This window comes from Numida meleagris, chromosome 2 (assembly GCF_002078875.1).
Source record: "Numida meleagris isolate 19003 breed g44 Domestic line chromosome 2, NumMel1.0, whole genome shotgun sequence".
Lineage (NCBI taxonomy): Eukaryota > Metazoa > Chordata > Aves > Galliformes > Numididae > Numida > Numida meleagris.
The window spans coordinates 121904886-121919063 of NC_034410.1; the positions used below are offsets into that span (position 1 = coordinate 121904886).

Sequence of the window (14178 nt, forward strand, 5' to 3'; positions counted from 1 at the left end):
GTTACAAAGACATAAGAACTTCCTCTCTTTGCCCCTCTTTTTCACCTTCCCCTCTCCTTCCTCCTCACTTCTTTTCCTTCTTCTTCCAAGAGAGGCCCAATTTCTACAGTAGACTGTACTAAAAATGTAGAATATATGGGCAAAAATATCTATTTGTTTAACTCTTCCACAAAGCATGGTTTTGCAGTATAGCTACATCATTTTGACAATACCAGTTTTATCACATTGCATGCTGATATATATTTCAGTACAACTGTCTAGGTCAGCAGTTTTGCTTTAGATTTCTGGTAGTTTGGGATATTAACTTATGTCAAATTTCGAGGACTGGAAGTGGAATGTTAAAAAATTTGACATTCAGAGGGAAAGAAGATGTTAAAGTATCCATTACAGAAGAAAGTACTTTTAAAGACTACTTTTTCCTAAGATTGAAGAATTTCAAAATTTTCTACTGAGCTATAGACTGTATGATGTATGGCATACAATAGATTCAAAAACATTACTTGTTGATATTTATGATTTTCCTTCTGATTGAAAATACAAAGCAGCTCCAGAAACAGCAAGAACAGATGGAAAGCAAAAGGAAAATTTTATCTGTTTAAGAAGAAATTTAAAGATTATTTGATCTGCAGGAAAGTACTTTCTTAAAATGTAAAGTAAATTAATATACCTATATTATAATATATACTTATTAATGTTTTGATTGTTCCCTTATTCATTAGATAATAATAAACCTTGTATATATGCTATCATTTTTTTAGTAGGTTTTTAAATGTTTCACGAGGAATAATATATAAATTATTCTTTTTTTACGAAAGCGAAACTTCTTGTAAGAGACTGTCACTATTTCTCAGAGTAGAGTCTAGTATCTCTGGTTAACTCACAAGTGTTTTTCTCCAAGCTTTAAGAATAGTTGTCATTACACCAGATAATTCTAGTGCAGGTCTACCATAGACCTATCAAGAAATGCTCTATTTCCCCTGCTGTCCTCCAGTTCTAAGAGCATTCCTTGGGCAGAGATTGTATGCTGCCATGAAGTGCAAGATCAAGATCAAAATTTTATGAAGAAAATCTGAAAGAGTATGCATCCAGGATGGAAATTTTGACAAAAGCTTCTAGATGGAAAAGATTGAATTGACAGAGCAATATATTTTGAGATTGCAAGGACTTGAAGAATAAAAGGCAATAGGACCCACAAAACAACATGCGCTGCAGTATACTTCTGTTTAATTGCAAGATAATCCAAACTAATTTTCTAAAGTTTGGAAAAATTGCTTTTTCTGGGACTAAAGACTCAGGAGGAAACTTTATCTTCCTCCTTCATGCTCTTTTGCTCTGTACCAGCTTCCATTAAGCTGCCTTAAGGGATTAACTGTGTTGTTATTATTCTATGCAAACTTCCTATGTAGGTATATCTAGGTACAAATATACCTGGCTCATGTTTGTTTAGGACACTAATGATCTCATTAGTGGCCACAGTTCTTTGAATTCCAGTTGTCTCTATATTTGCTAAAGAAAGACAAACCAGAACTCGTACATTTGCTCAGATTTTAACAGTCTTGCAGAGATACCAGAGAAGTTCAATTATTATAGCACAGTTCTCACTACAAGTGAGAAGTCTACAGCTCTTTAGTTCAAAGTTTCAAAGGTACCCAAACTAGCTAGCTCATTTAAAGTTATCTTGGACTTCTAAACAGCAGAGTGTAAACATGCCTCTAACTAGTGTTTTCACATTTAAAACACTTTGTTAACACTTATTGTGCTGTGTGTCACAGCTAGAGCAATTCCATTTCATTGCAACATTAACATTTGGTTTTGTTCTGCCTTGGAACACGACCAAAACCTTTTGGAACACTCCAGCAGAAATGGAATTATCAAAATCAATGTTTATGTATCAAAACATGTGGATGTGGTTAAAGAGCTGGCCTAGCATGGGAGAAATCCAGGTTCAATTAAATTGTTCTGTATGAACCAGAACAGACTTTTTCTTGCTAAAGTATGCTGAATCAGGCAGACTGTTAAATGAACCTCTACTTCACTTAATAATCAGTTTCTTCTCTCCTTCTCTTTCATCAAACTTGTTATTTCTTTGAAAACCATCTACCTTTGACTTAAAAGCTCATTTTTTGAAATGTCACACACTGAGGGATGTTTTAGCCAAAAATATAGTACCCATTGCTTAGCAGACAAATATAGCAGCCTCCAGTTTATAAGCAGAGAAATTCATTCTCAGTGTGAAGATATGCACAGGATCACGATGCAACTGTGAAAGATGGTTTTCTGAACACCTCCTTTTTTTTTTTTTCTTTGGCTCAAATCTTGCTTTCTGGGGGTATTTATTGCGATAAGACTCTGACCTATCTAGGAGGTAAGAGAAGAGTGTCATCATTTGGCAGTCGGCATCACTTTGCGGACAATTTTACATTTCAAAGGAGTGTTTACTGGTGGAAGATCTGGCCTGTGACCAAATAACTCCAGCTTGGTATGGGAAACTGGGGGATGGTACCACTGTATCCTGTGAAGGCAAGATACAATATGGCGTCTCCCTGCTTCCTCTTATCTGTTGACTTAAGTTTGCAAGGCCTGAAAGACAGGAACAAAGGAGTTCCTGCTGAGGTCCAAAAACCAGAAGCTGTCACTCCAAAGAGAGATGACTCAACCACTTGGGACTTATAAATGATTTTGTACTGTCACTGTTAATCATCATCAACTGAACAACACAACCTCCAATGACCCATCACTACTGAAGATCAACATCTGAACTATGAGCAACACTGGGACTGTGGTAGTGACTATCTCTCTCTTGCTTTCTACAAAGATTCCTTGCTTTTATTTCCCATCTCTTTTCTATCACCTGCCTTCCCTTCCCCATCTCCCTAAGCAACTAGGATTTGAAATAAATTGGTTGGGCTAACATTTGACCTGTTGTGTCTTAATCTTGCTGTTGGGTATGCATATATTAAAGAACCTTCTCTCCCTCCTAGAACTGGAGCAAGATAGCAACTCATTAAAAAAAAACTTCTGTGTTTCCACTTTGTAAAATATGGTGAGTGGAATGCATGAAGTATGAAAATAATCACTTTGGAATAGTAGAAATTCTTACTTTAACTTCCAGAATCAGATTTATGACCATGAGCTCACAGAGTGCGTATGTTCACATCATCCAGCAAGGAATACAGAAGCATGGGAGTTCTTCTGTCCAGAAGTAAGCCCTGACCTACATATGGCACTAGATATCTTTCGTGAAGCCTGGATTCTTTACTAGATTCAAATGCCCAAGCTGCCCCTCTTGTATATGGACTGCATGATCACATTTCAGCTGAAAAGGGAGAAAGAACAGAGGAAGGATAGGGTGTCTAGTTAGACTGTCTTGAGCTATCACCAGTGAAATAAGAAGCACACATTTATTATATTCAGACTGAGGAAGTTTGGACTGCGGTTCCCAGATCACCAGTAAACTACTGAAACCACAGATCTGAAAGAGATGCTGGTGGACAACTGCCTCCGTTTCCTCTGTTGATTGAAACTGGGTCACTACAAAGAGAAAGGAGTTGTTATATGAAGAATAAACAAGGATTTAATGATGGCTTGCTTAAACTATAGAGGAAAAATCTTGTGTTTCAGACCAAGCTTCTAATTGTGTTTATGCAATTATTTTTAGTGCCTTCTTGTTGCAACAGGCTGCTAACCAACCCAACTAATTTCTCTTCAGAAAGTGGCAGTAAAGAATATTTTATTTAATTAAATACACTTTCTCAATTTTTGTGAAGAATTGAGAGTTTTTTCTTTCTTTTTTTTTTTTCAGTATCCTTGCCTGAAAACAGTTCATCTTGCAGTGAAACATGCCAGAGAGATTATCAGTTTGTTGTGCTTGGTTGCGCTACGGGAGCCTCTGCTGCTTTCAGCTGCTGTGAAAATGAACAGCAACTGCTGGTCTCTCCTTGTTGGTATCTTCAGTCACACATAGGACCCAGCTTGGAGGATTTCTAAAATTTTACGCTGGCTGATTTGCAAACATGAAAATTGACACAGCAATGGGAATAAAAAGAAGAGTTTAATCAATGCTGAAAAACAGCTTTCTGTTGCAGGCACGAAATTCATTTCACTTTGCTAGGTCAACTAGGGCCAGATGTGGTAGACAGTTGGTCACTTTGGTCAGCACTAGCAGTACTCATCTGACCTTTATTGACATATTTCATTATCCGAAAGCTTACATTTGATCTTTTTTATACTGATCCAGATGGCTTTCATGTATGGGCACAAAACCGAAGGCATCGTTATTGCTGTAAATGCTTACTTTAATTATTTCAGTAGCAGGAAAGGATTTATTTTGAAAGCCATTCTTGCTGCAAATAAATAAAACACAGCATCCAGAAGAGCTCATCAGAGGCAATTATACCTTAACATATATAATCATGTCATTAAACATCTAGCTAATTTTGCCACAACAACCTCTGCAAACATAAGAAAATCCAATCTTTTCTTTGTTTGATCTGAGAACTTTTATCCAGACCACTCATAAAGTAACATGATAAATATCAAGGATTTTCTTATTTGTTGGAGGACTACCACTATGCTGTATAACACTGAATAAAACTGGTGGTGCTGATGCAAAGAGGATAACAATACAAAGTAGTCACTTGTTCAACTAGCAAGCTGGGACTACTTGGAGTAACTTGTATAATACTCAGTTCAAAAGTGTATGTCAGTACTGTTGCAGGTATATGATAAAGAGAAAAATACCAAATGACCAAATGGCAGATAATGGGAAGAGGAGCTGAAGATATTTTGTATGTTCCACACAAAATATGTATGAAAAAGTCTGAAACTAAATGATAAAGGAGACTCATAAACTCAGAGATTACTATGGGTTTCTGTATGTTATTTATCTCAGTCATCTGCAATTTCATAATAAATTACTCTCATCATAAGAACGCTTACATTACACAAGTGGGCATAAGCTTGGGAAAAGACGTTACTTTCCTTTGATATGAATGAATGTACTTTTAAATCATATTTGATGGTGATTTTCCTTATTTGGCTGCACATTGTTAGGTTTTACAGTTCACTTCTTTGTTTAGACTTATTGATCCCTTCTCTCTTTGTATTTGCTGCAAATAAAAAGAGCTCTTCTGTGAAATGCTTTAATGGGCAGATAAGATTTTGGGAGACATACTGTGTTAGAGAGAAAAGACTAGAGTCTTGTACAGTGAAAATTGTTACCCCACTGGTGTTGCATTAACTACTTTACTTGAGATGAAAAACTGCTGTGAACAGTGTGGAGATGACTTCTGCGAATATTTGCTGGAAAACATTCTTTGAAATCATATACATCTGATTAGTTTCAATATTTTATTTTTTCTTGTTTTTGAAGATCTGTGGTTTTATTGTGTCTTCTGTCAACATTAAGATACTGTGTTGTGTATTGATCTGAAAAAGATTATGAAATGCTTAGTAACATCAACTTGTTTATATTGATATTGCATATTAAAATTTATCTACTATCACAAATACCTTTGCTGTTTAATTTTCCTTGGCCGAAATGTTAGCTCTTCAAAGAATATAAAAAAAATGCAAACTTTTACATAGGGCATTTTTCTGAGTAACAGCTATGTATGCCTTTGAATATTTTCCTCTCGTTTAGTAAAGAAATGAATCTTTGATGATAAACTGTAGAAAATTTGATATAGAATCATAGAATCATAGAATGGTTTGGGTTGGAAGGGACCTTTAAGATCATCTAATTCCAATCCTCCTGCTATAGGCAGGGACACTTCCCTCTAGACCATGTTGCTCAATGCCGCATCCAGCCTGGCCTTGAATGCTTCTAGGGAGGAGCCATCCACAGCTTCGCTGGAGTGTGTGTTGCAGTGTCTCACCACCCTCACAGTAAAGAATTTCTTCCTATTATCTAGCCTAAATCTACCCTCCCCCAGTTTAAAACCATTTCCCCTTGTCCTGTTACTACATGCCCTTATGAAAAGTTCCTCCCCAGCTCTCCTGTAGGCCTCCTTCAGGTACTGGAAGACTGGTATAAGGCCTCCTCGGAGCCTTCTCTTCTCTAGGCTAAAGAGCCCCAGATGTCTCAGCCTGTCCTCTTAGGCGAGGTACTCCAGGAATCTGATAGTCTTCATGTCCCCCCTCTGCACCTGTTCCAACATCTGCACATCCTTCTTGTGTTGGAGGCTCCACAACTGGATGCAGTACTCCAGGTGGGGTCTCATGAGAGCAGAGCAGAGGGGCAGAATCACCCCCCACAACCTGCTGGTCACGCTTCTTTGATGCTACCCAGGATATGGTTGGCCTTCTGGGCAGCAAGTGCACACTGCTGGCTCATGTTGAATCTTTCATCAACCGGCACCCCCAAATCCTTCTCCTCAGGGCTACTCTCAAGCCATTCCCTGCCCAACCTGTACCCATGCTTGAGATTGCCCTGTCTAGGTCCCTCTGGATAGCATCCCTTCCCTCTAGTGTGTCAACTGCACCACTCAGCTTGGTGTCATCTACAAATTTGCTGAGGCTGCACTCAATCCCACTGTCCATGTCATCTACAAAGATGTTAAATAACACTATTAAATAGCATTGGTCCCAACACTGATCCCTGAGGAATGCCACACATCACCGATATCCACTTGGACACTGAGCCATTGACCGCAACACTCCAAGTGCGAAAATCCAGACAATTCCTTCTCCACCGAGTGGTCCATCCATCAAATCCATTTTTTTCTCCAATTTGGTGACAAGGATGTCATGCAAGACAATTTCAAATGCTTTCCACAAGTCCAGATAGATGATGTCTGTTGGTCTTCCTTTATCCACTGATACTGTAACTCCATCATAAAAGGCCACCAAGTTTGTCAGGCATGACTTACCCTTGGTGAAACCACGTTGGTTACCACCAATCACCTAGTCTTTATTTTCCATATGCCTTAGCAGGGCCTTCAGGAAGATCTGCTCCACAATCTTGCCAGACACAGAGGTGAGACTGACTGGTCTGTAGTTCCCTGGATTTTCTTTTTTTCCCTTCTTGAAAATGGGGATTATATTTCCCCTTTTCCAGTCAGTGGGAACTTCACCAGACTGCCATGACCTTTCAAATACGATGGATAGCAGCTTGGCAACTTCATCCAGCAGTTCCCTCAGAACCCAGGGATGGATCTCATCAGGTCCCATGGACTTGTGCACCTTCAGGTTCTTTAAATGGTCTTGAACCTGATGTTCACTTACAGCAGGTAGATCTACCTTCTCCAAGTTCTTACCATTGCGTTCTGCAGCTTGGACGGTGTGGCTAGAGCTTTTGCCAGTGAAGACTAAGGCAAAGAAGTCATTGAGCACTTCAGCCTTTTCCATACCCATCGTGACTCGGTCTCCAGTTTCCTTCCAAAGAGGGCCCACATCCTCCCTGACCTTCTTTTTATCACTGATATACCCATAGAATTTCTTATTGTTCCCCTTGATGTCCTTCGCTAGATTTAATTCTGTCTGGGTTTTAGCTTTCCCAACCTGATCCCTGGCTGTTTGTTCAACTTCTCTGTATTCCTCCCAGGTAACTTGTTCCTGCTTCCACTCCCTGTAGACTTTCTTTTTGAGCCTAAGTAAGTCCAGGAGCTCCTTATTAATCCACGGAAGCCTCCTGGCATTCTTGCCTGCCTTCCTTTTTCTATGCTGAGTAGACAACAAAAATAATGGGTTCATGTATGTACTCTGAAACACAGGTATCAGAATTTTTCTTCAGGAGTTAGAGATTACACTGTGACAAGAAAGGGGAGGAAAAATCCATGTACTTAGCTAGTTTTTGACTGGATATTTTTGAATTGTTTTTATTTGTATTAAAAATAATTTGACCTTCAAATAGTGATTCAGAATGAATAACATTTTTAACACTATCCCCCATAACACCCTCATTGATAAACTGATGAAGTACAGGTTAGATAATTTGGCAGCGAGGTGGAATGAAAACTGGCTGAACAGCTGGGCTCAAAGTATCAGCAGAGGGAAATCCATATGAAGGCCAGTCACCAGTGGTGTACACCAGGAATCAGTAGTGGCTTAATGCTTCTTAACATCTTCTTTAGAGACCTGGATGATGGGGCAGGGTGCATGTAGCAAATTTACAGTTGATGCAAATCTGGAAGGAGTGGATGATAGATCAGGTTGTTGTCACATATGACTTAGCTTTTAGTCATTATCAGTCATTTTCTAAGACAGTGTGATTCATGTCAACCTTAAATATTGAGCTGAATTGCTCCCTAGGTCTCATTAAATGATTACTTTGAATAGATTTTCTCTGGATGTAATACAAGTTCAGACACCCAGAAATCTTTGCCCTGTGCTGCATCCTATTTGTCTCTTTGAAAAGCACTTCTCATTAAGTATTTGAAGGGCTTGAAATACCTTTTTGAGCATTCTTTTATTAGAACTAGAGGACAAATAGTTAAACTAGGCATAGTGCTCTCTTCTGCAATATTCAGTGAATCAAACTTACTGTTATTTTTTGCCAACCTTTTTATTTTTTTACCTATAAGCAAGCCTAAAATTTGTCCTTTTTTTTTCTCATTTAGTCTTGCCTAGAGATTTTAAAATGTAGATGGTTCGTTAAACTGTGAGAGACTAGTTGCATTAAACTTTGAAAAATCAGGATGTGCGCTGTGGGGCACTAAAAACTCAGATTATCATCTAATTTCCATTCATTTTCATGGTTGGCTACCAAGTGAATCTGAATATCCTTATGGACTCTGAATTCATGTTCAGATTGAGTCTCTTTTTGAAATATTTGTCTTGGAGAAGAACCTGACATTTAGTACTAGGAAAATGTAGACAGATAAATGAAAATCTTTTCTATGCTCTTCTGCATTTAATGTCCATTTCAGAGAATATAAGTTTCTTTTTAATGTAGCAAACAAGAAGTCAGGAATTCAAGATCCTGAACTGAATCAGAAAGGCAATAAGCGGAGTACTGACTGTGGACTTCCAGCAAACAGAATTTAGCTTATTAAGGAAACTGGTAGGGGAGTCCTGTGGGAAGAAGTACTGAAGAGAATAGCTGCTCAGGAGAGCTCAGGTCTTTTAAGGACAACCTACACTAGGCACAAAGATGGTCTATCCTATACTAAGAAAGATAAAAATGCATAGCAGGAAATAAAGTTGCCTAAGAAGGGAACTCTCAAGTGAGATCCAGTTCAAAAAAGCGTGTATATATGACTGGTAAGTTTTCCTAAACCCTTGTGATTAGGCAGAGGATTCAATGAGAAGAACTGTCGCTAGTGGAAGAGAAGCAAATGATGGATGTAGAGAAACCCACTCATGCAGGTTCATGGGCCCCATCTAAGTGGATAAAGAAAGAAAATTTTGCTCCTATCTTAAAGGGGAAGGAGAGGTAATCCAGGCAAACAGAATTTGATGAGCCAAACTTTAGTCTGTAGTAAGGTCATGGAACAAATTTTTGGAGTAATTTCTGGGCATACAAAGGAGAAAAATGTGACTGGGAATAGCCAGCATGAGTTTACTGAGGGTAGGTAAACCAGATGTTACCAACTTACTTGTCTTCTGTGATGAAAAAACTTAGATCTGTGGGTGAGGAAGATGGGTGGCTGTTGTCTGTGTTTACATTAGAAGAACTTTTGGCATAGTCCTCAACAGTGTCCTTTGTATCCCTGTTGCTCCTGGGTCAGGGCAATCCCACACAAACATACCGGTTGGGCAGAGATAGCCTGAGAGCAGCCCTGAGGAGAAGGATTTGGGGGTGCCGGTTGATGAAAGACTCAACGTGAGCCAGCAATGTGTGCTGAAGTGCTCAATGACTTCTTTGCCTTAGTCTTCACTGGCAAGAGCTCTAGCCACACCGTCCAAGCTGCAGAACGCAATGGTAAGAACTTGGAGAAGGTAGATCTACCTGCTGTAAGTGAACATCAGGTTCAAGACCATTTAAAGAACCTGAAGGTGCACAAGTCCATGGGACCTGATGAGATCCATCCCTGGGTTCTGAGGGAACTGCTGGATGAAGTTGCCAAGCTGCTATCCATCGTATTTGATGGTCCAGAGGAGGGACATGAAGGCTATCAGATTCCTGGAGTACCTCCCCTAAGAGGACAGGCTGACACATCTGGGGCTCTTTAGCCTAGAGAAGAGAAGGCTCTGAGGAGGCCTTATACCAGCCTTCCAGTACCTGAAGGGGGCCTACAGGAAAGCTGGGAGGAACTTCTTATGAGGGCGTGTAGCAACAGGACAGGGGGAAACGGTTTTAAACTGGGAGAGGGTAGATTCATTCTCCTCCTTACAAGCAAAATCTGTCAAGAATTTTCATGCATATTTGTCCTGTTTAACATCTTTATCAGTAACCTTCTGGAGACATTTGCCAAACTGCAGGCAAGGCCACAATGGGAGGGGGTAGCTGATGATCTTGAGGACGGAACCTCAAGGTCAATTCAGAGGACCTCAGCAAACTAGAATTAAATTCAACAGGGACAAAGGTAATCCTGTACCCAAGAAAGACAATTTAAGCCCCACTCAGGTTGAGGACTGATGGACTGGGAAAGAGCTTGGTGTAAAAGCACAAGCAGGTCTCGAGAGGATAAAAATAGGCCAGAGCTATGTACAGAAACTTCTGCTATATTAACAGGATTATAACAAGTATACTGTGAGAACTGATAATTCCTCTTTGCTCAGCACTTCTGAAATAAACTGTCCAGTTTTGTTCTTCATAAGATAGAAAAAGGATGTTGATGAAATGGAAGAAATTCAGAGGAATGATGTCAGGATAATCAGAGCAAAACCAAACTGAAACAGGGTGATTTTGTACTATATATTATAAAAAAGTGCTCTAACCATAATTAAACATTGGAGATGTTTGCCAGGGAAGGTTGAGAAGTCATCATCCATAGAGGTTTTCAAGACCAGACAAGACTAAACAACAAAGCCTAAAACACCTGGTTGGATCACGTGGATTAATCTATTTTGAGTGAGTTCTAGAATAGAATCCTAGAGTTAGAGAATCCTGAGGTCTTTTACAAACTCAGTTGTTCTGTGGCTACCCTATGGACATTTATTAACTTACAAAGCAGACAGTATCCTTAATATTGATAGTAAATGAACCACAGAAGAGTAGGAGTAAAAATAAAGCGGAAGGAACTATTTTCTAAAGTAATCCTGAATTTATAATGGAAGCATTCTTTTATAGCTCTTCCATAGGTGGCTACAGTCTGAGACAAACATGCAAAAAAGAAATTCAGTTTTACTTATTATTAAAATACTTTTTTTACCATAAATTTCATAGGTATTTGTCTCAGGAGAATCTGATGTGAACAATATTAGTTAAATAATTTTAAAAATTCTTACTTTATTTATAGACATCTGGAAGTTTTCTTAATCCGGATACTTTGAAGGCCTAGGCAAAAGTACCATGCCATATATCAGAAAAACTTGAACATATATCCAGTGAGTTCCTAAAAATGTAAACATCTGTTACTCTAAGAATTGTATCAAACAGGAACTGCTGGATTTACTATGTCATTGAGCAACTTCTTGTAGAATGATTTCTAACAAGAGTTTTTTCGGTTACAACATATTTTCCCAACGATTGTATAGACAAAATGTGGCAGTAAATTCTGTGACAGGTGCAGGAGCAAGCTGCTTACGAGGAGGAACTTATCAAGATCCACTGAAGCCTAGACTGAAGCCAGTAATGTTACCTTTTTTATTTTGTCAGACAGTCTCAGTGCAGTTTCTGCTGAGCCTATTTTTGCTTTTTAGGCTTTCCCTTGGATAGATACCCTTGGAATGTTATTATCTACACAGTGGACCCAACAATCCCTACAATTTACATGACCGTAGGTGAGCATATGTGTATAATGGAAATGTGCCTGGCCATGGCACATTTAATAGAAGAGATACTTTGATGAATATTAACTTAAGTGTATATATATTTATAATTTCAGCATGGTTTTGCAACCATAAGCAGCAGAACATTAAATGCTTCAGATAGAGACCAGTCACAAAAGTAAGTAGAACAATCATCAGGCAATAGCGTTTTACTGATTGACTCCTAACCATCGCCTATGATTTATCTGTGACAAAACTCTAAAATATTAGAGAGAAACTGTAGTTTCTTTTGAATGGAAATTTAATGGTAGTTCATTCAAACTAGCATTTATCTTTTTTGTGCCATTGGAAGGATTCATTTTCTGGTGTTAGCCCATAGTAGCACTTTTATCTACTGTATTCAGTATTCATTGATGCAAAATATTTGGTCTGATGATTTTAAATTCTCATAAGCTGCCCAAATGATTTTTCCAATAAATTTAAAATATCACTGTCATGTAGCAGCCTCAGGAGTAGATCCACTCTGGAATTGACCTTCTAGATAACTTAAAATTATGTAGTGAATCCTTTCAGTTTTATGACTGCCTTTTACTATATTAGCAGGTTGTGGTAATTATAGGTTTGCTTTATTGGCTCAGTTTTGGAACATAAACCTAGTATTGTTTTATATATATATATATATATATATTTCTCATTGGATTTCATTTTCTATTTTCTCTAAACGGAATTTAGTATGAAAAATTCAAGCAAACATTATCTTGTAGTAAATATGCTTGCAATTTCCTACTGAAACCATTATAGCTGAGACAATTGACTAGGTCGCTCAGGTTAGATTAGAGCTTCATTAGTGTTAGTGTTACGTGACATCACTAAGTCAGCAAAGCTGGCTAAAAGAGCTGTTTATGACAAGTTGTTCTTCTCTGTGACAAACATTGGCACTCTCATTCAGTAGTTCTGAGATATCTTGTTTGGTTATCATATAAACTAGATTCCAGAAATGATCCAGAGGAATATATCTCATAAATATATATATCTTAAAACATATCTCATTATGTATATGTAGGTATGTATCTAGAGAACAGTATTTTTTTCACTCCAAAAAAGAAGGCTGAAAGGATACATAGATCTTAAAAATACATAACATAGGGCTTCATAGATGTGAGAAACAATCGATTCTCCATGACAATAATTTGTAGAACAAGATCTTCAGTGAAAGTTCAGAATGAAAATGTTATTGTCTATGCCATATTGAGCAAAAAAGAAGTGTAGCTTTTTCACTTCCCAAGTTGGATGAAATATTGTGAAGTATAAATTAATTTTTACATGATTTCTATGAAAAAAACTCAAATCCTCAAAAGTATTTCAATATGATTCACTGATGTATTAATTTGTTCTTAATAAAAATAATGCTTTAAGGTAGAAGTTGCAAATGAAAACAAAAATGTCTGTAAGTTTCTAAATAAACTGAAATTGTTGAAATTAATTACTGTAATTGTAAAATTAGTAATTTTGCACATGCATTTTGCACATAATCTCCTGGGAGACTATATTATTTGGCAACAGGTAAAGATAAGCAGTACTACATCACTTGTTTCATGATGCTGATGTGGTTTGGCAATACCAGATATATCACCATTGTTTCTTGGAGACCTCAAAACACTGTTCAGTGTAGGCCATTAAAACCAGTGTTGTTTGTTACAGGGTAATCAGTTTACTCTCTATCATTCATAAACTGTTTTTTTTCTACAAAGTATTGAAACATTTTGTTTGTTTGTTCTAATTTAATAATAGTCTCTAATTTAATAACAGTCAGTATTAGGTCTTGTCATATGTTAGGAATTTTTTTTCTCCTTTCTAAATATGTTTCTACACTGAGCTACGTTAAAACTTTTGAAGCAACTTAATTGCTCAAGATAACAAATTATGAATTACCACTGCTAGTTAGCTAGGGCGCAGGGACAACACAGTTTTAGAGGAAAATAGAATATCTCCTCCCATTGCTGAAGCATAGACACTCTAAGATTTAATATTACACCACTTATCTCCCTAGAATAAGCAAGAAGAGAAATTGTTTCACAGGAACCTTATTTGGGGTATCACTAAAACTGTTCATATTGATTTTTCTGAGTATCACTGATTTTTCAGTGTACTGTGTTTTGTTTTGTGAGAGCTGGCAAGGAACTCAATATGAACACTGTATTGGAGACAGCTATTTTCAGCAAGTGTGTGACCTTTTGCTGTGCTTTAAGTAGTTGACTTTTTTTCTTTCTTTCCTTCTTTTCTTTTTTGTCTGTTGTGGTCCTCAGTTTTAGCCTGCACTTCTTTATCTTAATCTGTCTGGATTTGTATGTAATAGCTACAAAA

General features: G+C 37.7%; 1 long non-coding RNA gene across 2 annotated transcripts in view; it reads right to left on the reverse strand.

Annotated features, from left to right (window-relative positions):
• LOC110394603 overlaps positions 1–14178 on the reverse strand; it is a 51593-nt gene that overhangs the window by 23346 nt on the left and 14069 nt on the right. The window contains exons 3-4 of one of the 2 annotated variants that reach the window (XR_002435734.1): positions 11332–11380; positions 7223–8125 (exon numbers count right to left, since the gene is read on the reverse strand). The exons of the other annotated variant lie outside the window; for it this stretch is intronic. This is a non-coding gene — a long non-coding RNA (uncharacterized LOC110394603). Of the gene's footprint in view, positions 1–7222; positions 8126–11331; positions 11381–14178 lie in introns of those variants that run through there. 2 annotated transcript variants of the gene reach the window in all.